The sequence below is a fragment of the Arachis hypogaea genome, chromosome 16 (assembly GCF_003086295.3).
Source record: "Arachis hypogaea cultivar Tifrunner chromosome 16, arahy.Tifrunner.gnm2.J5K5, whole genome shotgun sequence".
Lineage (NCBI taxonomy): Eukaryota > Viridiplantae > Streptophyta > Magnoliopsida > Fabales > Fabaceae > Arachis > Arachis hypogaea.
In genome coordinates this window covers 148,554,280-148,576,750 of record NC_092051.1, presented here as the reverse complement: position 1 = coordinate 148,576,750, position 22,471 = coordinate 148,554,280, and the positions used below count along the sequence as shown (strand labels likewise).

Genomic DNA, 22,471 nt, shown 5'->3' with positions numbered 1-22,471 from the left:
TCCTCCTCACCGACTTGTATCTCCTCGGTTTTTCCTCCCGGTTGGGGTCGCAGCTCTTCTCTGGTCCTTGTGCCGCCTAGCTCTATGGTGTGGACTTCTTTGCCCTTTCCTCTCAGATTTAGGCTTTCATTATAGCATTTTCTCGCCAATTTTTGGTCTCCCCTCACCGTTGCTATTCCTCCTGGAGTCGGGAATTTCATGCAAAGGTGGGGAGTGGATACCACTGCTCCGAGGCGATTAAGGGTAGTCCTGCCGATTAAGGCATTGTAGGCTGACCCTTCGTCGATGACTATGAAGTCTATACTCAGAGTCCTTGATCTTTCCCCTCTTCCAAAAGTGGTATGAAGGGGTAAAAATCCCAGTGGTTTTATTGGCGTATCCCCTAACCCGTATAGGGTGTCGGGGTAGGCTCTCAACTCTTTTTCATCTAACCCTAACTTGTTGAAGGCGGGTTTGAAGAGGATGTCCGCCGAGCTTCCTTGGTCTACTAGGGTTCTGTGGAGATGGGCATTGGCTAGGATCATGGTTATCACCACGGGGTCATCGTGCCCGGGGATTACTCCTTGCCCATCTTCTTTTGTGAATGATATAGTGGGGAGGTCGGGTGTCTCTTCTCCGACCTGATAGACTCTCTTGAGATGTCTTTTGCGAGAAGATTTGGTGATTCCACCTCCCGCAAATCCTCCTGAGATCATATGGATATGTCTCTCTGGGGTCTGTGGTGGTGGATCTCTTCTATCCATGTCATCTCGCTTTCTCTTTCCGTGACCGTCCGACCTTTCCATGAGATATCTATCAAGCCGACCTTCTCTAGCCAGCTTTTCTATCACATTCTTAAGGTCGTAGCAGTCGTTAGTGGAGTGACCATATATCTTATGGTACTCGCAATAATCGCCGCGGCTTCCCCCTTTTTATTTTTAATAGGTCTAGGGGGTGGCAGCCTTTCAGTGTGGCAAATCTCTCTGTATACGTCCACTATAGAGGTTTTTAGAGGAGTATAAGAGTGGTATTTTCTGGGCCTTTCGAGACCGAGTTCTTCCTTCTTCTTGCCTTCCCTTTCCCTTTCCTTAGATGAGGAAGCGGGTCCGGGTCGCCAACTCAGGTCTCTTAATTTTGCATTCTCTTCCATGTTGATGTACTTTTTGGCCCTTTCCTGTACATCACTTAGAGAAACGGGGTGTCTTTTAGATATGGACTGGGAGAAGGGACCTTTTCTAAGCCCATTGACTAACCCCATTATGACTGCCTCTGTGGGCAGGTCTTGGATCTCCAAACATGCTTTATTGAACCTTTCCATATAGGCTCGTAAAGACTCTCCGACCTCCTGTTTTATTCCCAGGAGGCTCGGTGCATGTTTTACCTTATCCTTTTGGATTGAGAACCTCATCAAGAATTTCCTCGAGAGGTCTTCAAAGCTGGTGATGGATCTCGGGGGGAGGCTATCGAACCACTTCATTGCTGCTTTTGATAAAGTGGTCGGGAAAGCCTTGCATCTTGTAGCGTCGGAGGCATCAGCTAGATACATCTGACTTTTAAAGTTGCTCAGATGATGCTTTGGATCCGTGGTTCCATCATAGAGGTCCATATCAGGGCTTTTGAAGTTCCTTGGAACTTTTGCCCTCATTATGTCCTTCGCTGAAAGGATCTTCTCCGCCCGGGAGTTGGTCTTCTTGTTCGTCGCGAGAATTCTTGAGGGAGGATTCTAGCTGTAAGAGTTTTCTTTCTAACTCTTTTCCCGTTCCATCTCCTCTTTGAGGTATCTCTCAGTTTCCTTCTGTTTTTCCCGCTCTTTCTCCAATTGTTCCAAGCGGCTATGGACTAAATCCATTAATTCAGCTACGTGGGACGGTCCGCCCTTTTCTGATTCTCGACCGTTTGAGGAATTTACCTTCGGATTCTTCACTCCGGAGGTACCCTCTCTGTGTTGGTCGTTATCTTGGTGTTGGGCCATGTCTTCGTTGTCATTACCTATGTCTAGATTCTCTTGTTCAGAATCTGTTTCCACATGGCCTTCTTCGTGGGATCTATCCGCCATTGATGGATGATCTCTCGGGTCCCCGGCAACGGCGCCAATGTTACGGTAAGTAACCGGAGATTAAATAGGTAGATGGCGTTTGGCGGCCCAAGTGCGTGAAGGAGGAGGACTCCGGGTGATCTGCAACTCGGGAGGCTCCGTCCGACTTGTACTCGCGAGTGAATGGGGGGTGGTACCTGCAAAGACACTCCGATGCCTAAGTTAGCAAGAGTGTGGGCAGGTCTAGAGAGTATTGGGCTTAGAGATACCTGAGGGGTGTCAGTGTATTTATAGTGGTGAGCCAATAACCACCGTTGGAGTAGTGCCGTATCTTTAGGGTGCTAACCGTCCCTATTATCTTGGGGAGGTTAAGATATGGCTTTATGAAGCGGTTAGAGAGATTTTAGGGGCGGTTACTCATTTGAATGAGTGCTCATCTGCCAACTAATCTCACATCCGACTTCTTCAGACCAAGTCGTGGTTGATACCGACTTCTTATGTGAAGGTCAGTATTTACCTAGGCTCTAATCCTTCAGGTTAGGCCTTTTAGTTGGACCTGGGCCTTTGCATTGGGCCAGGGTATGGACAGAAACGTAGCGTGGTACATGGTCTTACCTCATATATTACGTACAATTCGTCATTTCGCAGTTACGCGACATCCCAAAAAACCGTATATTAAACCATTCTTCTATCTTAACCCATGACAACAATAAAAAAGTCTCACAATCCACAAATTCAGCCCAACAAAATTCATAAATTTAGTTTTAATTTTAGCCTTTATTATATTATCTTATCTTTATTTTACCATCTTATCTTATCTTTACTTTTTTCTCTTTCGTAGACAATACTCTATATATATTTAGTTTTACTCTTATAATTCAATCAAATCAAGAAATACATACCAAAGTATTCTTTATCATTGCGTACTCTTTGGGTACTCTTTCAATTTTGGTATCCGTATATTGCCCGTGATCCATGACGCGCTTGAGGATTTTCTTTTCATTGCATCAGACGAACATCCTTGTGGGAGGAGGTTGCAGAGGAACGCATTATTAACAGTAACAGGAATAGATATAACAAGAATACTAAGTGACATTAGAATACAGAATTAAATTCACGGACCAATGGAATAAAAATACTACGTGACATTAAAATACAGAATACGCCATTATTTTCAATGCATAAATATTTTTGTTCTCTTACATTCAAAAAATTTTCCAAATTTACCTGAAGGCTAGAACAGAGGCCTGAATCTATCACTTCGGACTAAGCATCCGAACCCGCATCCGCATCATCAGTATTAGCATCATCCGCATGCTCATCATCGTGGTCATCCCATGGGTTGGGAGGCAGAGGCTCAGCATCGGGGATGACAGAAGTATAATGTGTTCCCTTCTGCAACCTCGTTCCACAAGGATGGTCGTTTGGTGCAATGAAAAGAAATATACTATGTACTCCTTATGTACTCTCGCTACAAAAAAAATTATAACAAATAAGCCTACATCTACTCTTGATAAAAAAAATTTCCTTCAATCTTGGATAACTTGTGCAAATCTTAAAAATTCTAGCTATTTCTGAGGAAGAGGGGGAATAGCGCTGACCGGTGAAATAGAGCTGGCGCCGGCAATGGTAACAAGTGAAGTAACAACAACAAAGTTCACAACTTAACTAACAATAATTATTCATCTATACCTAAACATTACCAGCAATCCAGTGACAATACAATAACAATACATATCTAAACATTACCAGCAATCAAATAACAATACAATCCAATCTAATTATTCAATTGAAATAGGCAATAACAATCCATTCCAATAACAATACAATCCAATCCAATAACAATACAAAGTTCACAATTCTGAATCCAATTCAGTTTAGCAGGATCAGTTCAGAGTTCACAGTTTCAGAATTCATCATGTCACAAAATCAAAGAGCTACTCAATCAAACTCATCAGGAGACAGAGACTTGCAACAGTTATTCAATGATTCAATCAAATAATCATAAGTTCAAGGCTTCAACAGAACATGCAATGAAAATAAAATCCTCAAGTGCATCACGAATCACGGGCAATATACGGATACCAAAATTGAAAGATTACCCAAAGAGTACTCAAAGATAAAGAATACTTTGGTATGTATTTCTTGATTTGATTGAATTATAAGAGTAAAATTAAATATATATGGAGTATTGTCTACGAAAGAGAAAAGTAAAGATAAGATAAGATGGTAAAATAAAGATAAGATAAGATGATAAAGACTAAAATTAAAATTGAATTTATCAATTTTGTTGGGCTGAATTTGTGGGTTATGAAACTTTTTTATTATTGTCATGGACTTAAAGATAGAAGAATGGTTTAATATACGGTTTTCTGAGATGCTGCGTAACTGCGAAATAATGAATTGGACGTCCGATATGAGGTAAGACATGTACGGATGTATCATGCTACGTTTCTATCGTAAGACCATGTACCACGCTACGTTTACCCTGCTTAATTTGTAATTACATCTCTTTTTCGGACTTATGTCCCGTCTTAATACTTAAAAAAAATTCTACATTTTGCATAATTTCAATGCGTTATCAACATAAAAGTATATATTATGTTTAGTTTTACATTCATGTGTTGGTAATGATCTTTAGAGAACTTTGTCCTATCTTTTTAATATTTTATTTGAATCATAACTGCATTAAAAAACAACACTTAAAAGGACTTAAATTTTGGTCTGATTTTATGTATATTGATTCTTGAATATCTAATTAGATTAGGGTCTACCCAAAATCAACTAGTTTGACTTCTAATAATAAATAATAAAATAATATTGTTTGATCATTATTTAATTTATTTATTTAAATTTTTCAATAACAATATTTATACACTAAATACTTTTGACATTTTTTTATTAAAAAAACACATTAATTATTAAAAAAATGTTGGTGTTAAAATAATATATAAATTTATTTGTTTTATTTTATTTTATTGCATAAGTTACAATGAGGTTTAAACTTAAGATCCCGTGAAACTATTTGTAATTCATGCACAATACTAATTTGGCTACCATTTTTCATTGAAATCAAAATACAGAAAAATGAATTAAACTAATGAGTATTAACTGTCACTTTCCATAGATAATAATAATACAAAATTGCTGCCCAAATGGAAACAAATACTATTGTGAAAGCACATAGTACTACATATGTGGTGAAGGTTTCCGAGAAGAATAGAGGTAGAGCAAGTGATTAATAATCAATAACAAAAGGGTTCAATTATTCTCTATAATCTCATTTCAATATTTATAATATATTAGTAGAAGCCCCGTGCATATGAAGATTTCTAGTTTTTTTTTTTCAATCTTTTTAGATTGTCATTTTTTGCATTAATAAAGGTATTTTTGTTACTCAAATTTTTTATTTAAAAATAAAAATTTTATTTATTTTATCACTACTCAAAATACATAAATATCATTTCTTAATCCATCATAATTTGTAAATTTATTTTTAATTAAGACCAAATTTATACTCATTCTTTCTATTCTTATTTTTCAAAATATTCATTTGAATATCAACATACTATTTGATAAGCACTTAGAATGGGCTAAAGAAATCCTACTTCACAATATATTGTATCATATTCAACTTCATAAATTATGCGACAACAGATACAATCTAAACATATAAACAACACATTTTAAAAGATAAAACATAAATAAGAACCACAACCAATATCATTTATGTAAAAATTCTTTGATTTATTGTGTTAAAATAATTTATTTCTTAGATAAAAAATTTATTTTACAAAAATAAAAGTTATCATTTTTCAATACTAATGAAAGTCTATAAAATTTAAAAGAGGGGTGCATAAAATAAAATTATTTTATTTATTTGTTGATTGAAAAAAAAAAGAGAGAAAGAATAAATGTGAAATCTCTCATCAAACTTATTTTTCAAGATAAAAAAAAAGAAATACAGAAAAAAAATAAAGCTTTTTTCCAACTTGAACTATCCTTCAAATCTCTTAACCACTTCCTTTTAATTTGAATCCTAACTTAGTTTAAAGAAAGCCCTGTAAAAGATGTTACTTTTTGTTTTCGGACGTTGCTTTTTGCTTTACTTAAGGTAAAGCCAAAATATAATCTACTTTTAATATACCATTTGAAAAATAAAGAGTAGTATTCCAAAAATACTTCCCAAGGTGCCTCTAAATTTTTTTCAACCTATCAAATTCAACAAATCATGTGACTTCTACTACTACTAAAAATATCTATCCACCCAACAAAGACATAAAGTTGAAGAAGTATAGAGTTGTAAAATAACAATAAAAAAAAGAGGTCAACTCAAACAACAATTGCAAAAAATCAAAAATGCATGTGTGTAGGAAATGCAAATTTCTAATAGCCTCATACCACTCTAGTCTAGCTCTATATTAAAATTTTAAAAAATATGAATTCTCAAAGGATGTTTACAGTCGACAGATATTCTCTTCCTCTTTTTTTCTCTCTTAATTTCCAACCATAATTAAATCATGAATCCCAATGGATAAGCTTATGGCATAATGAATCATTTTCAAAAATGACACAGGTAAAGTAATAACTTTAATAGTTTAAAAAAAAGGTGATATCAGTAATATAATTATGTAGGTGACTTAACAATTGTACGAATAATTATTCAGAATCACAAAATCAAAATATAAGAAAAGTGCTTCATCACATATACTTGACCCTCCGACAAAATTACAGGCCTCCGAACAATAACTTGTATTTTGCACCTCTGTCAATACACAAGATAATTTGTATCAAATTTGGCATCACTGACCAAGAAAAGAAAATGTATAATTGGCACATATTAAATAAAATAACAGTTCGAAAAATAAAAAGGACAAAATATAAGACAAACTACAAAGAGCCAAACATTAAATACAAAAAAATCCAGGAGTAGATTAAAGTGAGAATGAGATAAGGGCACAACATGCTAAATTTCACATGTTTAAGAGTTACAAACACAACAAAGAAAACACCTCGAATCAACCCAAGAACAATGCATTTAAAACAAAATATTAGACCATATATATTAATTGAGGCATGCTTGGAACACAAGAACTCACAGATTCATCAATTAAAATCAACATCGTAGAATTTAGGAAGAGCTGACCACTGAAATTGGAAATAGTCCAAAGCCTAATCACCCTAACCTTAAGACTCAATGTTTCCTTCTCCAGATTAATCTTATTTATCATATCCATGGGAGTTCTCATTTTGAAATAGGATGAAAAAGATGAAGAAAAACCAGACTACAATTAATAAAACAAACTCTATTAGAAAATACAATGGGCCAGATAAAAGTAAAAAAATTCTAAATCAACCAATGAAAGATAGTAACCCAATCCCAAAATTAAACGTAAATGGAGCAAAAATATAACATCTCTCTTACCTAATACCCAATTATCTATCTCATTTTTATTAGTTCTAATGCTTATAATATGAAGTGAGATTATTTTCTTAAACTCAAATTGGTCATAGACATCAAATATTAATAAATTTATAGATCAATGCTTAATACGCCACAATAACTTAGCTCAATCAACTTTAAACCAATAAAAATCGATATCATGCAAAGTGTCACCTCATAAAAATACTTCCACAATACATATTTCAGATGGAAAAAATACATAAACAAAAAGTGCAATAAAAAAGAAACACCAACATTTCATCTAATCTACATCCGACACATGCATAACTCTAAATCCCAGACCTACAGAACTTATTCAACCTAATTCCTAAATTGTGAAAAATAACATACTAAATTCTTTTAGGAAATTGAATAAAAAACAGTGAACATTCAATACACACAAACTAACCCTTTAATATTGGAACAAAATAAAGCCAGAAAAAATCAAAATGAGCGAAGCCAGAAAGCAAATCCTAAAAGCTAAACTTTAAAAAATAAACAGAACGGACGAAACTTAAACTTACCTACAGAAAGTGATCCACACTAAAATCCTTCGCCGTAAAACAAATGACCCTCAAGTTGCTGTCCTCCTTTATACTCTACACTTCATAATTTTAAAACATGTATACTTGTCCGGTGATTGAAAAATTTTTCAACATAAATTCTCATTTTCTTGAGTAGCAAAAGGCATTTTAATAAAAGAGAATGCATTAAAATAAAAAAAGCCAAAATACAGGATGTTCTTTGTTACTTTTATTTGAATAACTGGAGTATCAAATTGAATCCATTTAGATTAACCAAATTCTTCAGCTACTGAAAACAACTGTTTCATCGTTGTAAAAAAATATATATATATATAAAAGAGCAAAAGTTAGCACCATATGTTTAGATCATTTCTTAAAATGACATAAAAGGATAACTTTCATCATTGCATCTACCTTTCAAGTTTTAGTAGTAATTTAATTTACAAAAGTTACATGTAATAAAATGAGTACATAATTTCAAATCATAAATTATGCGAGATAACTTTTTTGTTAATTATAAGGTGCAAGTAAGGAATATCCTTATGCAATCTCAGGAACCATGTTTGTCCTCTATCAAGCATTTCTTTTTCATTAAATTCTGCAAAAGCATTTGGATAACAAAGGCATAAAAAACAAATTTTCTTTCCAACTTCTCCTGCATAATTGTTTCAATAAAAATAGATAAGACATCTATTTGTAAAGAAAATATGCATTAAAATACAAAATAAATAATTTCTTCAGTAATATTCCATGTTTTCAAGAGGAAATAATGTCATTTCTAAATTATTCTAATACAAAAGACCCATCGCAGATATCCAATAATATCAGTATCAATTTTGTTTTTTGTTCTTTTTTTCCACGTGTATATCTAATATATATCACTTGCACAAATATTTAGCCGAATTCCAATCAGATAGTAACTGATTGTCAAATTTAATTGAACAAATCATGAACATTTTTGCACCAATACAAATGGAAGTTTCATAATATTCAATCACCAACCAATTTTCCATTTTCATTCAAGAAAAAAGAAACAAAGACCACATTGCATAAGACTAACTATTGAACCAAATTAGAGACAATAAAAAAAATTCTGAGGCAAATAAGAAAAATTCTGATCTCGGGCTTTGAAACTACAAAAATTCATCCAACTCCCCCTATTGTTCCTTTTGGCTAGAGAGACCAAAAAGCAAAGTAATAAAATAAATTTCATCTCAGATTAAAAAAAGTAAGAGACTGTAAATTTAATGGCCAAAGAACATTAAACCAGTTAGAATCAAAATTTATAGAAGATAATGTATAAATTACCTAAATTCTTTGATTTTGGACATCAAGAAGGGTTATTAAATAATTACTACTAACATACATGCAAGAAATAGCCTGGAGAATCTTCTAAGCAAAGAAATCAAATAAATTTTATATCAAAAAATACTTTAAACACCTGAGAAAAATAAAAAAAAAGAATCAAAAATTAAATTCAAACAGAATGAAAAAATTAAATAAAAAAAGATTAGCAAAGAAACATATGAATTAATAATAGTAAGTTCAAATTACACTAATCAATATAACTTATCCCCTTACAAAGATACTTATGAATGACGAAATCAAAACAAAAGCAAATGAACAAACCTTCAATTTCTCATGAGCTTCATTCATAAAATTTTTCAGCATTCCTTTATTTGGTGAGTATTATTTATATAACTGAAATATAATCAAGTAATAACCATGTGTTTAGATTGAATGCTAATTTATAGAAAGTAGTAACAAAAGAGTAAGAATAATAACACTTTTTTATATTAAAAAATGTTGCTGCATTGTTTCTTTTATATGATTGAATTCATTTGCTTAGTTTAAGATTTTCGAATAGTAAAAATAAATCAATAAAGCAATTAAAAGATAGCAGAAATACTTACATCAAATGCCTTGGACTCAAATTGTTTTTTATTTGCATGTTCTCGCAGATTCATCAAAGAGTATTGCTTACTCATCATATCTGTTGAAATTAGATGTTGTTCACATAGTGTAAGACCTTGAATATGTCATATCTGAGTATTTGCAATCTATAGAAATTGTAGAATGATAAATATGAAATTTTCATGTATTAATGTTCAAAGAATTGAAAAAGCAGCTCACACATTGTTGGATCAATAAAAGTAATGAACTTGACACAAAAGCAATCTCTTCAACAAAGAAAACGACCATGCAGACAGAAAACGCAGAACAAAGAATAAAAAGAGCATATTTTTCCCATAAATTGAGAAGTTATTTTATCTTTTAATTGAAAATCTTAAAAGTTCTTTCCCTCCATCAATAAGTAGGGCACAACTATAACCCATTAACCACAATTATAAGGAAGCTAAGGTAACATAATTATATGATGCTAAATCTGCAGTCTATAGTTCAACAAACCAATAAAGCAAGCAAACAACATAACCATATGTAATGTTCTCAGCAACAAAAAAATAATTAAATTAAAATAAAAATATAAAATGAAGCAAATTATCTTAAACAAATCAAAATAAGATTTTAGGTGAATAAATAACAATGCACTATATTCCATCAGCATAAAAAGTAAGAAAATATTCTAGATGTACTTTTCTAGTGGCTTGCCTCTGCAAGGAGCTCCTGCTTTGATCTGACCTAAATCCAAACACGCACACACATGAAACAAACTAAAAGAAGGGAAACAAATGTTTTGAATGAAAAACAGAAGATTAGGGAAAAAATTAATATTTTTTAATTTTGAAATTAAAAAATTTACCTTTGCCTCACAGTCGATAACATCTTCAATGGCAAGATATCTACCACCATTCTTCTCTTCCAGCTCCAACGGTGAATCTCTCCACCGATTAGCTTTCCGGCGTCACAACCTTGCTACCAAGATGCTTCCTCTTCGATTACAGCAGCATGATTTAGTGCATCTAAAACCGACAATGGTCAGTAAAAAGGAAAGCTAAATAGTTATATTCAAATTAGTTGAGCCTTCTAAATAAGAAGAATATAGTGAAAAGAGAACGATGACCGAGCAGCACACATACCGTAGTAACCATGTTTGACATTGGCATGAGAGCTTCTTCTCCATTGTGAAAGCCCTGTTCGCCTCTGCTCCTGAAGCTCGCTTCTCGTTGTCTGCCTCCTCTTCTCTCAGATCTTGCTCTGGATGAGAAGTCTCGACCTGTCCTCCGCCCCATTATAGCCCATCTCGGCTGTGAGTCTTCATCGCCCTCTTCCTCTGCTCATTCTGCCACTGCTGCATTTGGGATGAATAAAGAGAACTTTGAGACATTAGGGTTTCGAAGAGAGAGAGAATGTGATTATACGGAAGATCAAGGAAACCAAGCCTTATTCTTTATTTTTTATTCCAAAAAACTCAATTAATCTCTTATATGTTTTTATATACCAACAGATCACAGTATACATAATAGTAATTAACATTTATTTGAAACAAAACCAAAGAAATCCTAAAAAATACGATGACGAAGCATCCGATATCTAACCTGTTCTGGTGAGCGAACATTTGGAATTAAAGGACTTCTGTTGTGTTCGGCCCACTTTTTCAGCCCCTCATCCGAGGTCTACCATTTTAGTCGCGAACTCACCATAATGGTTCCCGCCGTGGCCTCCGCAATGCCTCCGGACACTGTTCTGAGGGGTCATTGGCGGCAGAAAACAGCGATGAAACTCGGTAACGTTTGCCTTTAGGGCTTCCGTCGCCAGTCCCTCCCCCCCTTTGATTGGACCAGATCCTGATTTCGCTGGGCATATACCGGCATTTTGAGCAATTAAAGAAATCGTTTCTTCCTCTTTATAAATACTTCGGTGTCAATGCAACCGTTTACAGCATCCGTCCATTGAGATCAATAATGTTCCTAGAGAGAGATATCGCAGAGCAGCATTGAGAGAATAGCCAGATTTGAAGAGAAACCCGAACTGAAGGGAGGAAAATGGGGTTGAAGGGCTAGGGTTTCAGAGTGAGAAAAACATCGAGAGAGAAAGAGAGAGTGTGTATCTCAAGCAAAAGCAAGGGATGGTAGAATGCAAAAAAGAATAGAGAAGCAGAGAACTGGGTTTGAGAGTGAGAGCAACACCATGAGAGAGAAAGTGAGAAAATGAGAGTGAAAGAGAGTGTCACACAGAGGAAAGGGAAGGATTGAGGTCACAACACCGACAAAAATGATCCAGGCCAGAAGGAGATAATAGCCAATCGAGGAGAGAACGAAGGGAATGAGGGGATTAGGGTTTTTGAGAGAGATAGAGAGAAGAGAGACAACGTCAAATGAAAGATAGAGAATGGAGAAAGAAGATGAAGGCGAGAATAAAACATGCTTAGGTTACTCATATATTGATGTGAGAGTGACGCGTGACTTAATGAGCCACGCCAATTATACAAGTAGTAGATTTGAACATATATTGACACCTATATATATAATACTGTTGTGATAAGATTGAATAGGTGGATGTCCATTCTCAAGAGAGATTGAATTTAATGAAGGTTGAAAATATTACCTTCTGTATGCTTATAAATAAGAGGCTAATCCTCATGCAATACACACACAACAAGCAATAATAAAATCCTCTCTCTTCCTTTATATCACTAAAATATATTTCTCTCTCTTTATTCTTTATGAATAGTTTCTCTCTCTCTTTCTTTTGTTACTATTTATAATATATGAATAATTTCTATTGAACTAATTATATTAATATTAGAGTCTTCTATCAATACTTCTTTATTTTATATTATATCTTCCTTATTTATTTATTTACTTATTTATTTATTTTACAACACGTTATCAGCACGAAGCTCTAACAAAATTATTAGAAGACTTCAGGTAACAAATTTTTATTATGTTGAATCTCTTTCATCTTGAATATAATGCTTTTGATATATCTGGGAATAATTATTTACCATGGATATTAGATGTTGAAATCCATCTTGATTCAATGGATCTTGAAGATACCATTGAGGCTGAAAATAATACATCCTAGAAGGATAAAGATAAAGCCATATTTTTCCTTCGTCATCATCTTGAAGTATGATTGAAAAATGAATACCCCACATTAAAAGATCCTGCAGATCTGTGGAAAGACCTTGAAAAATATATAATCATGAAAAAACAGTGATACTTCCTCAAGCCCGATATGTTAGAGAAAATTTTTTCGACCTTCCATGCCTCTCGAATGTGCTCCTGCAGTAGTAGTATCGAGAAAAAGAATTTAAAAATATTCTGAGTTAATTTCTTGCCTTCTTGTTGCTGAACGCAACAATGAATTACTTTTAAAGAATCATGAAGCGCGCCTAGCTGGCGCCGCCCCATTTCCTGAAGCAAATACGGCAAATTATAACCCCAGAAGAGGTAAATGGCAAGATTTTGATGACAAGAAAAATTATGGAAGGAAAATGAATTATGTTCACAAGAAAGGATCTCACCAGAAGTGGGATAAAGAAAGAAATAATGGGCAAAGTATATCAATTGAGGATTAATGCTTCCGTTGTGGTGGAAAGGGCCATTGGTCACGTACCTGTCGTACCCCAAGGCACCTAGTTGATCTTTATCAAGCATCTTTGAAAAGGGATGACAAAGAAAAGGAAACAAATTTTGTTTCAAATGATGAAAATTCCACCAATCATTATGATGTATCTAATTTTTTTTCTGAAGGAGATATTGGCTATTTGATTAATGATGGAATAATTTGATATATGTATGTGTTTGTTAAGTATTCATGTGAATAATTTTACTGTGCATGTACTTCTACTCATTTTATTATTATTATCATTTGTCTTTGAAGAAAAATGGCAAGGACATATCCTGAAGATATTTGCCTTGCGGATAGTGCAAGTTCGCACACTATTCTTAAAAGTACTATATATTTTACCCATCTTGTGCCAAAAGAGGAATATGTTAATGCTATTATTGGCTCAGGCAATGTGATAGAAGGCTCCGGAAGAGCTATAATTTTGTTTCCTGGAGGAACAAAATTTATAATAAATAATGCACTATTATCTACCAAGTCTCTGAGGAACTTGTTGAGTTTCAAAGATATTCGCCGAAATGGATATTATGTTGAGACAATGAATGAGGGAAATCATGAGTATTTATGTATCACAACTCATGATTCAAATAAGAAAGTTATATTAGAAAAGTTACCCTCACTTTCATCTAGATTGTATTATACTAAGATTAGTGCAATTGAATCACATGCCATTGTAAACCAGAAGTTTACTAGCCCAAATGAATTTATAACTTGGCATAATAGATTGGGTCATCCGGGAACAACTATGATGAGGAGAATTATTGAAAACTCTCATGGACATTCACTAAAGAACCAGAAGATTCTTAAATCTAGTGAATTTTGTTGTGCTGCATGTTCTCAGGGAAAGTTAATTTTAAGGCCATCACCAATAAAGATTGGATTTGAGTCCCCTGAATTCCTAGAAAGGATTCAAGGTGATATATGTGGACCTATTCATCCACCATGTGAATCTTTTAGATATTTTATGGTCATAATAGATGCATCTTCGAGATGGTCACATGTGTGCTTATTATCTTCTCGCAACCTGGCGTTTGCGAGATTACTGGCTCAAATTATTCGATTAAAAGCACAATTTTCAAAAAATCCAATCAAAACAATTCGTCTTGATAATGCTGGTGAATTTACTTCCCAAGCATTTGATGCTTATTGTATGGCTAATGGAATAAGTGTTGAACATCCAGTAGCTTATGTTCACACACAAAATGGGTTAGCAGAATCACTTATTAAATGCCTCCAATTGATTGCTAGACCCTTACTTATGAGAACAAATCTCCCAACTTCGGTTTGGGGGCATGCTATTTTACATGCCGCAGCACTTATTCGTTTGAGGCCAACGAGTTACCATCGGTTCTCTCCTATGCAATTAGCTTTTGGCCAGCAGCCAAATGTCTCCCATTTAAGAATATTTGGGTGTGTGGTATATGTTCCCATTGCACCACCTAATCGTACCAAAATGGGACCCCAAAGAAAATTGGGGATATATGTTGGATATGATTCTCCCTCTATAGTGAGGTATCTTGAGATACAAACGGGAGATGTATTTAAAGCCCGATTTGCGGATTGTCATTTTGATGAATCGAAATTTCCAACATTAGGGGGAGAGAATAAGCTTCCTGAAAAGGAACTTAATTGGAATGCATCATCGTTGATGCATTTAGATCCTCGATCAAGGCAATGTGAACTAGAAGTTCAAAAGATTATACATTTGCAAAGAATAGCAAATGAATTGCCTGATGCATTTTCCGATACAAAGAGGATAACCAAATCCTATATACCAGCGGAAAATGCCCCAATTCGAATTGATGTCCTAGTAGGACAAGTAGCCACTGAAGCAAATTTACGCCAGAAGCGTGGCAGGGCGGAAAATGCCCCAATTCGAATTGATGTCCCAGTAGGACAAATAGCCACTAAAGCAAATACACGCCAGAAGCGTGGCAGACATGTCGGTTCCAAAGATAAAAATCCTCGAAAGAGAAAAGAGGTAAATATTCCTGTTGAAAAAGACATAGTAAAGACACCTGCAGTTGTCCAAAATTCTGATATAACGCCAGAAGACGTTCAGGTACCTGAAAATTGTGAAAATGACGAGATCTCAATAAATTATGTCTTTACAGGAGAGAAATGGGACCGAAATAAGACAATTGTCAATGAAATATTTGCATATAATGTGGCATTGAATATCATGCATGAAAATAAGGATCTTGAGCCAAGATCAGTTGAAGAATGTCGACAAAGAAATGATTGGCCAAAATGGGATGCAGCCATGAAGGCTGAATTAGACTCACTTGCAAAACGTGAAGTCTTTGGACCTGTAGTCCGTACACCTGCAGATGTAAAACCTGTTGGATACAAATGGGTATTTGTGAGAAAACGAAATGAGAAAAATGAAGTCGTGCGCTACAAAGCCCGACTTGTGGCACAAGATTTTTCACAAAGGCCCGGTATAGATTATGAAGAAACGTATTCCCCTGTAGTGGATGCGATAACTTTGCGTTATTTGGTCAGTTTATCTGCATATCATAAACTGCATATGCATTTAATGGATGTGGTAACAACCTATTTATACGGCTCATTAGATCGGGATATCTATATGAAAGTCCCTGAAGGATTAAAGATATCTAAACCATCCAATGAATATTCGCAAGGGTTATACTCAGTTAAATTGCAAAGATCTTTATATGGTCTAAAGCAATCTGGACGAATGTGGTATAATCGTCTTACTGAGTATCTGGCCAAAAACGGATTCAAGAATGATGATATCTGCCCATGTGTTTTCATAAAGAAATCTGCATCTGGATTCGTTATAATTGCTGTGTACGTTGATGATTTAAATATCATTGGGACTCCTGAAGAGATTCCAACAATTATAAAAACTCTAAAAGAAGAGTTTGAGATGAAAGATCTTGGAAAGACTAAATTTTGTCTCGGCCTGCAGATCGAGCATATAAAAGACGGGATCTTTATTCATCAAACAACATACACAGAAAAGATCTTGAAGAGATTTTATATGGATAAGTCACATCCATTAAGTACCCCAATGATTGTAAGATCTTTGGATGTGAAAAAGGATCAATTCCGTCCTAAAGAAGAAAATGAAGATATCCTTGGTCCTGAAGTACCATATCTTAGTGCCATTGGAGCACTAATGTATCTTGCTAATAATACGCGACCTGACATATCATTCGCGGTGAATTTACTAGCAAGGTATAGTTCCTCTCCAACCAGAAGACATTGGAGTGGAATTAAACAAATTTTTCGATATCTTCATGGAACGGTTGATATGGGATTGTTTTATCCCTATGGATCTAAGTCACAACTAGTTGGCTATGCAGATGCCGGATACTTGTCTGATCCACATAAAGGGAGATCTCAAATAGGATACCTATTTACATATGGTGAAACAGCTATATCATGGAGGTCCACGAAACAGACGATAGCAGCAACCTCCTCTAATCATGCTGAAATACTAGCGATACATGAAGCAAGTCGCGAGTATTTTTGGCTAAGGAGTTTGATCCAATATATCATGTCATCATGTGGACTGATTAATCAGAAGATAGCTCCAACTGTCCTGTTTGAAGATAATACAGCATGTATTGCTCAACTTAAAGGCGGATATATCAAAGGTGATAGAACAAAGCATATTTCTCCCAAATTCTTCTTCACTCACGATCTTCAAAATCAAGGGACAATTGATGTCCAACAGATCCGCTCAAGTGATAATTTGGCAAATTTATTCACAAAGTCACTCCCAAAATCTTCTTTTGAAAGATTGGTACATCAGATTGGGATGCGCCGATTTCGAGATATAAAATAATGTCGGCAAGAGGGGGAGACTGTACTTTTTTTTTTTCCTTGGTCAGGTTTTTTTCCCATTGGGTTTTTCTTGACAAGGTTTTTAATGAGGCAGTCCCATCACAAAGGATATTGTACTCTTTTTCCTTCACTAAAGTTTTTTCCCATTGGGTTTTCTTTAGTAAGGTTTTAACGAGGCATAATCCTAAATGGACATCCAAGGGGGAGTGTTGTGATAAGATTGAATAGGTGGATGTCCATTCTCAAGAGAGATTGAATTTAATGAAGGTTGAAAATGTTACCTTCTGTATGCTTATAAATAAGAGGCTAATCCTCATGCAATACACACACAACAAGCAATAATAAAATCCTCTCTCTTCCTTTATATCACTAAAATATATTTCTCTCTCTTTATTCTTTATGAATAGTTTCTCTCTCTCTTTCTTTTGTTACTATTTATAATATATGAATAATTTCTATTGAACTAATTATATTAATATTAGAGTCTTCTATCAATACTTCTTTATTTTATATTATATCTTCCTTATTTATTTATTTACTTATTTATTTATTTTACAACAAATACTTAGATATATACTTAATTATTATTATTATTGTGAGGATCGAATTTACAGTTTCACATCATATCCAAACTCTTCATCTATTAAAAAAATATGAATTGAAACATATAATAAATATATAATAAGTGTCAGTCTTTTTCACATTTTCTAAAATTATTTTACATGTATTTAATGTTTATTAGATGCAGACATTTTTTATTACGAATTTAATCTGTTATACTAATCCTGTAAATGAAAAAACCACACACGCGCGCGCACACACACACATAGAGAAGGGGGACGAGCTCACTTGCTTCACCACCGCCAGCGAGCATCCCTGCTTCCCCTCCCTCAATCCCTGTCACAGAATGAATCAGAGCTCACCGCCGCCCGCTCCCCTCCCTCCAGCCCCTTCCTGTCATGCCCAGACCACCGGCGCTCCACCACTGCCTTCCCTGTCCCCTCTTTTCTGTTTTCTATTTTCATAATCCAGTTATCATTTGCTTTCAATTTCTGTTTTTGGTTAGTGTTAGATGCTTGATTTGATTCTGGATTAGTTTAGCTGGATTTTAATTTTCTGTTAGTTGATTTTAGGGTATTGAATTGCTGAAAATTACTGTTGAATTGTTGTTGTTGTTGTTGAGCTTCTGTTATTGAATTGCTGAAAATTGCTTCTGCTGTTCTTCCGTTTCTGTTTGATGTTCTATTTTTGGTTGATGGTGGTGGTGGTGGTGGTGGTGGTGGTGGTGGTGGTGGGTTCTGATTTAACTTGGATTCCTGATTGATTTTGTTGTTCTGATGATGATGATGATGATGACCATGATGATAATGGTGGTGGTGGTGGTGCTTAGGTTTTTCTGCTGAGGTTGGTTGATTTTGGGGGTGAAGGGGGAAGGGTATTTTCGTCCGAAGGACGATTGTAAAACAAACTAAAACCTTGGGGATTATTTTGTAGCAAAAAAAGGTTAGAGATGAAATAAATTTCCACGTTAGAGAGCAAAATTGTACTTATCCCATTAAAAAACATTGTAGGCATTTATTTCTTTCTTTAGTACTTTTTAAAAAGGATTTGATTTTCATATCACATCAATAAAAAATTATTTTTCATATAAATAGTCGTTAGAAAACAAATTTAGATCTTCTAAAGTGAAAAAGTTGATAAAATGATAAAATTAGGGGTTAATCATCATTAATTTTGTAACTTCATAAAATGTGTATCTTACTATTTTAATTTAAGAGTGATTAATTTATTTTATCTCTTTAATATTTTTTATTTTAGAGGATCTTAATATTTGAGAAACAGACAAAATTAGATGATTGTGATTTATGAAAAATATTTCATTTTATTAGACAATAAAATTTAATTTCTTAAAAAACTGTGTAAAATGATTCAATTGGTAATTATTCTGTTTTTTACTTTTCATGGAATTGAGATTTTTCTTTTACTTTTTCCGACAAGTGACCGAGCTCCTAGATGATTTTCGCATATACTACTATGTACGTCCTTTAAGATCTTTTGTACTGAAGGTTGGGACGCACTTTAAGAGGGATGTTGAGATCCCTCTTTTGTATAGGATATTATGGATCAATGTATAATTTTGTGCTTCTTTCACAAGCATTTTGGCCTCCTTTTCATTTTTGGGGAGTACGTCAAATTTTAGGTAATTGACTATAGAGGCCATCCACCCTAAATGTTGATTGTGTATAGTCCGTACTTTCCAAAATTCCTTCTCCGTGAGGGCCTCGGTGTTGTCCCGAGGTTCCTTCCCCGTGAGGCCCTTGGTGTTGTGGTTGAGGAGGAAGCGCGAGTGGAGGGTCTTGTAGTTGAACTTCTTGCTTAGATTCAGATGCTATATGGTCGTCTTCGCGTTCATGATCCGCCATTGTTCAGGCAGTGTACTCTAGGTCTCCGGCAACGGCGCTAATATTTCGAGGGTTATCTAAAACGTTGGTTTGGGCGTGAACGTGATGTCCAAATCTCTTTGTGTGGCAGCGTTCGACTTATTGATGTCGAAGTGCCGCTTGTCCGAATTTCTCGCGAGGAGGTGGGGGTGGTACCTACAAGAAACTCTGATACTTAAATTAGCAAGAACTTTGAGCAGGTTTTTTGTAGATGAGAACGTGATTTATACCTGGGTGGTGCCAGTATATTTACAGTAGAGTTAATAACTACCTTTCTTGAGTAATTTCATCTTTTTTGATGGATAAGCGTTCTCTTTATTTTGGGAGTTTGTTAAGGCCTCTATTCTAGATGTAGCGAAGAGATATCCGGAGATAATTACTTATTAAGTCAAGTAGAGCTGGACCTCTTTGTGAAAGTCCGACCTCCTTAAAGAGGTCAGACATACCATTTGAGGGCCACTTTATTAGTCGGCCTTTTGATTTATTGGACCTGACTTTTATTTATTAGATCAAGGTATGAACAACAACAACAACAACAACAATAATAATAATAAATCCATTTAAGGACTTATAAATAATCAAAGATTGATTCTTCAGCACAACAAAATCCTGTGCATCTTCTTGGTTTTGTGATGATCTGATGATACAAATAAAAGAAAAAAAAACTCTTTCTCTTTTCTTTTCTCACTTTATCTAGAAGCATTGTTACTGTGAAAGATGTAGGCCAATATCTTTGACCAGAATCAAGATTCTGGAAAAGTAAATACCCATGTCCCCTTTACTCAACTATAGTGGTAAAATAAATAAAATATAAAAAATTTATAAAACCTAAAACTGCTTCAATCAACAGTACAAAAAACTAGATACCAAAACAAAAAAAATACAAAAAACTATTAGAAAAAACTACTAGAAAAATATTTTATATCATAATAATTTATATTAAATTTATATTAAATTTATTTTTAATATATATTTTATACGAGCAACTAATTTTCTATTTACACTTAATTGGTAACGCTTTCACTAAAAGCACAACTATAAATATATAATGAGCTAAAAAATATAAAAAAATAGTTATTACAAAAACTATTATAGTTGAAGAATTCAAGTACTTATAAAATTTTTTCAGATTTTGATCTCTCCATGTGAATTTTTCTTTTCTCTTTTCTCTTTTCGGTATTGATTCCTCGAACCTCATAACATCAATCCACAACAATATTGTGTGTTCCTTAGACATATTTACATATTTTTTTGTCCGTGATTCATCATGATCTTTTCACAATAATCCATATTTACATTCTTTGTTTTGGTCAATCCTTTTCTTATATACAAAAATATTATTATATTGGCTACTTTTTTTGGTATAATATTATATTGGATTATTAGCTCTTTACTAATGGGCTTTTGGAATGAGAACATAGGCCCAAATAAGGCCCACAAAATGGGTCCCAAAAAATGGTCTAATTATTGCTTTAGTGCTGATTGTTTTTTATTGCGCGCGCTAAACAACACAAATTCAAAGAAATGGCTCCAATTTACAGCTCTGTACGAAAAACACCAAACTCATTTCGTTGTAAGATGAAACGAAATGAAGCTCCAATCCCAACAAAATTAAAGCTTCATCCGAGAGAGAGTGTGTGTCCTTCTTAGTTATGGAGTTAAGTTTGAAGCTTTGTGTAGCACTGTGGCTTCTTCCTTCTTTGTGGTTTCTGCGAATTTGAGCTCTTCGAAAGTTTCCATCGGTTCCTCGCATTATTACTCACACAGGTTAGTTGCAATTACTCACTCCATTCATGTTGCTATTGTCATTCCCCATTTTGATTTTCGCTCAACCTGGTTCGAGTTTTGCAACTGGGTATTATGCTCTCCATATGTTCGATGAATTTCCTCAGTGACACTTAGGCTCTTTTGCATATTAATCAAATATCTCTATATTAGACATGCTATTACTAGTATATCAATAGGCACGTTTTTGAACAATAATAAATTTTGAAATTAGTTGAGATGAAATTTGTTTATAACTTAACTACAGGGTCTTGGTTCATGTATTGAAAATAGCCAAAAAAATATATTTTTTATAGATTATATATAATAAAAGGTATTTTAGTAAAACAACTTGTGCACCAACTCAATAGATTATTATTTAGTTAATTTAAAAAAAAAATTACTTTTTTGTGCAAAACTAGTAGAAATGATCGAATTGCATTATTCTATTAGGGCAGTTGGATAAAAGTTCCATGGATTTGTGGTTGGAATTTACTTCATCAAATTACTATAAAATCTGAAGCAGGCCTCATTCCCTCATTCAAGCCACACACAATCATCCAAAGTTGGAAAAGATCTTGAGTTACAGATGGCTTGTTCAGACATGTTTGTACTTGTTCATCCCAATGGATATATAGAAGACACTGTAGGTGGTGCAACCTTTCAAAGTTGGAATCCTTTTTGATGAATGTTGATACTGATCATCAAGATTCTCTACTTGAGTTGAAGAATCTGATATTGGCGAACATGGGTGAACTTGGAAGAAAGAAGATATCTCATATGGCATATAAGTTGCATGGTATAATAGGTCCCCAATTATCTGACAGTCGGGTTATTTGGCTCACCTCTGACCAAGACATTCACTTGATGTTTGATTTCCATGTCTCAAATCGTGAGCTACGGTGCATAGAGTTGTACATTAAAGTTGAAGACATGA

The 22,471-nt window shown here is 34.4% G+C and overlaps 1 long non-coding RNA gene across 13 annotated transcripts; it reads right to left on the bottom strand.

Annotated features, from left to right (window-relative positions):
- Positions 1-6,582: 6,582 nt before the first annotated feature.
- LOC112697778 (uncharacterized) lies at positions 6,583-12,378 on the bottom strand. Of its 13 annotated transcripts, none has more exons than XR_011873548.1 (8): positions 11,479-12,376; positions 11,020-11,231; positions 10,743-10,902; positions 10,576-10,621; positions 9,895-9,974; positions 9,611-9,682; positions 7,982-8,061; positions 6,583-6,779 (listed from the first exon to the last, which is right to left on the bottom strand). It is a non-coding gene; the product is annotated as an uncharacterized lncRNA (long non-coding RNA). The 13 variants fall into 13 exon arrangements; XR_011873546.1 differs by having other exon boundaries at positions 7,982-8,056; XR_011873554.1 differs by having other exon boundaries at positions 7,982-8,056; positions 10,592-10,621.
- Positions 12,379-22,471: the final 10,093 nt, after the last annotated feature.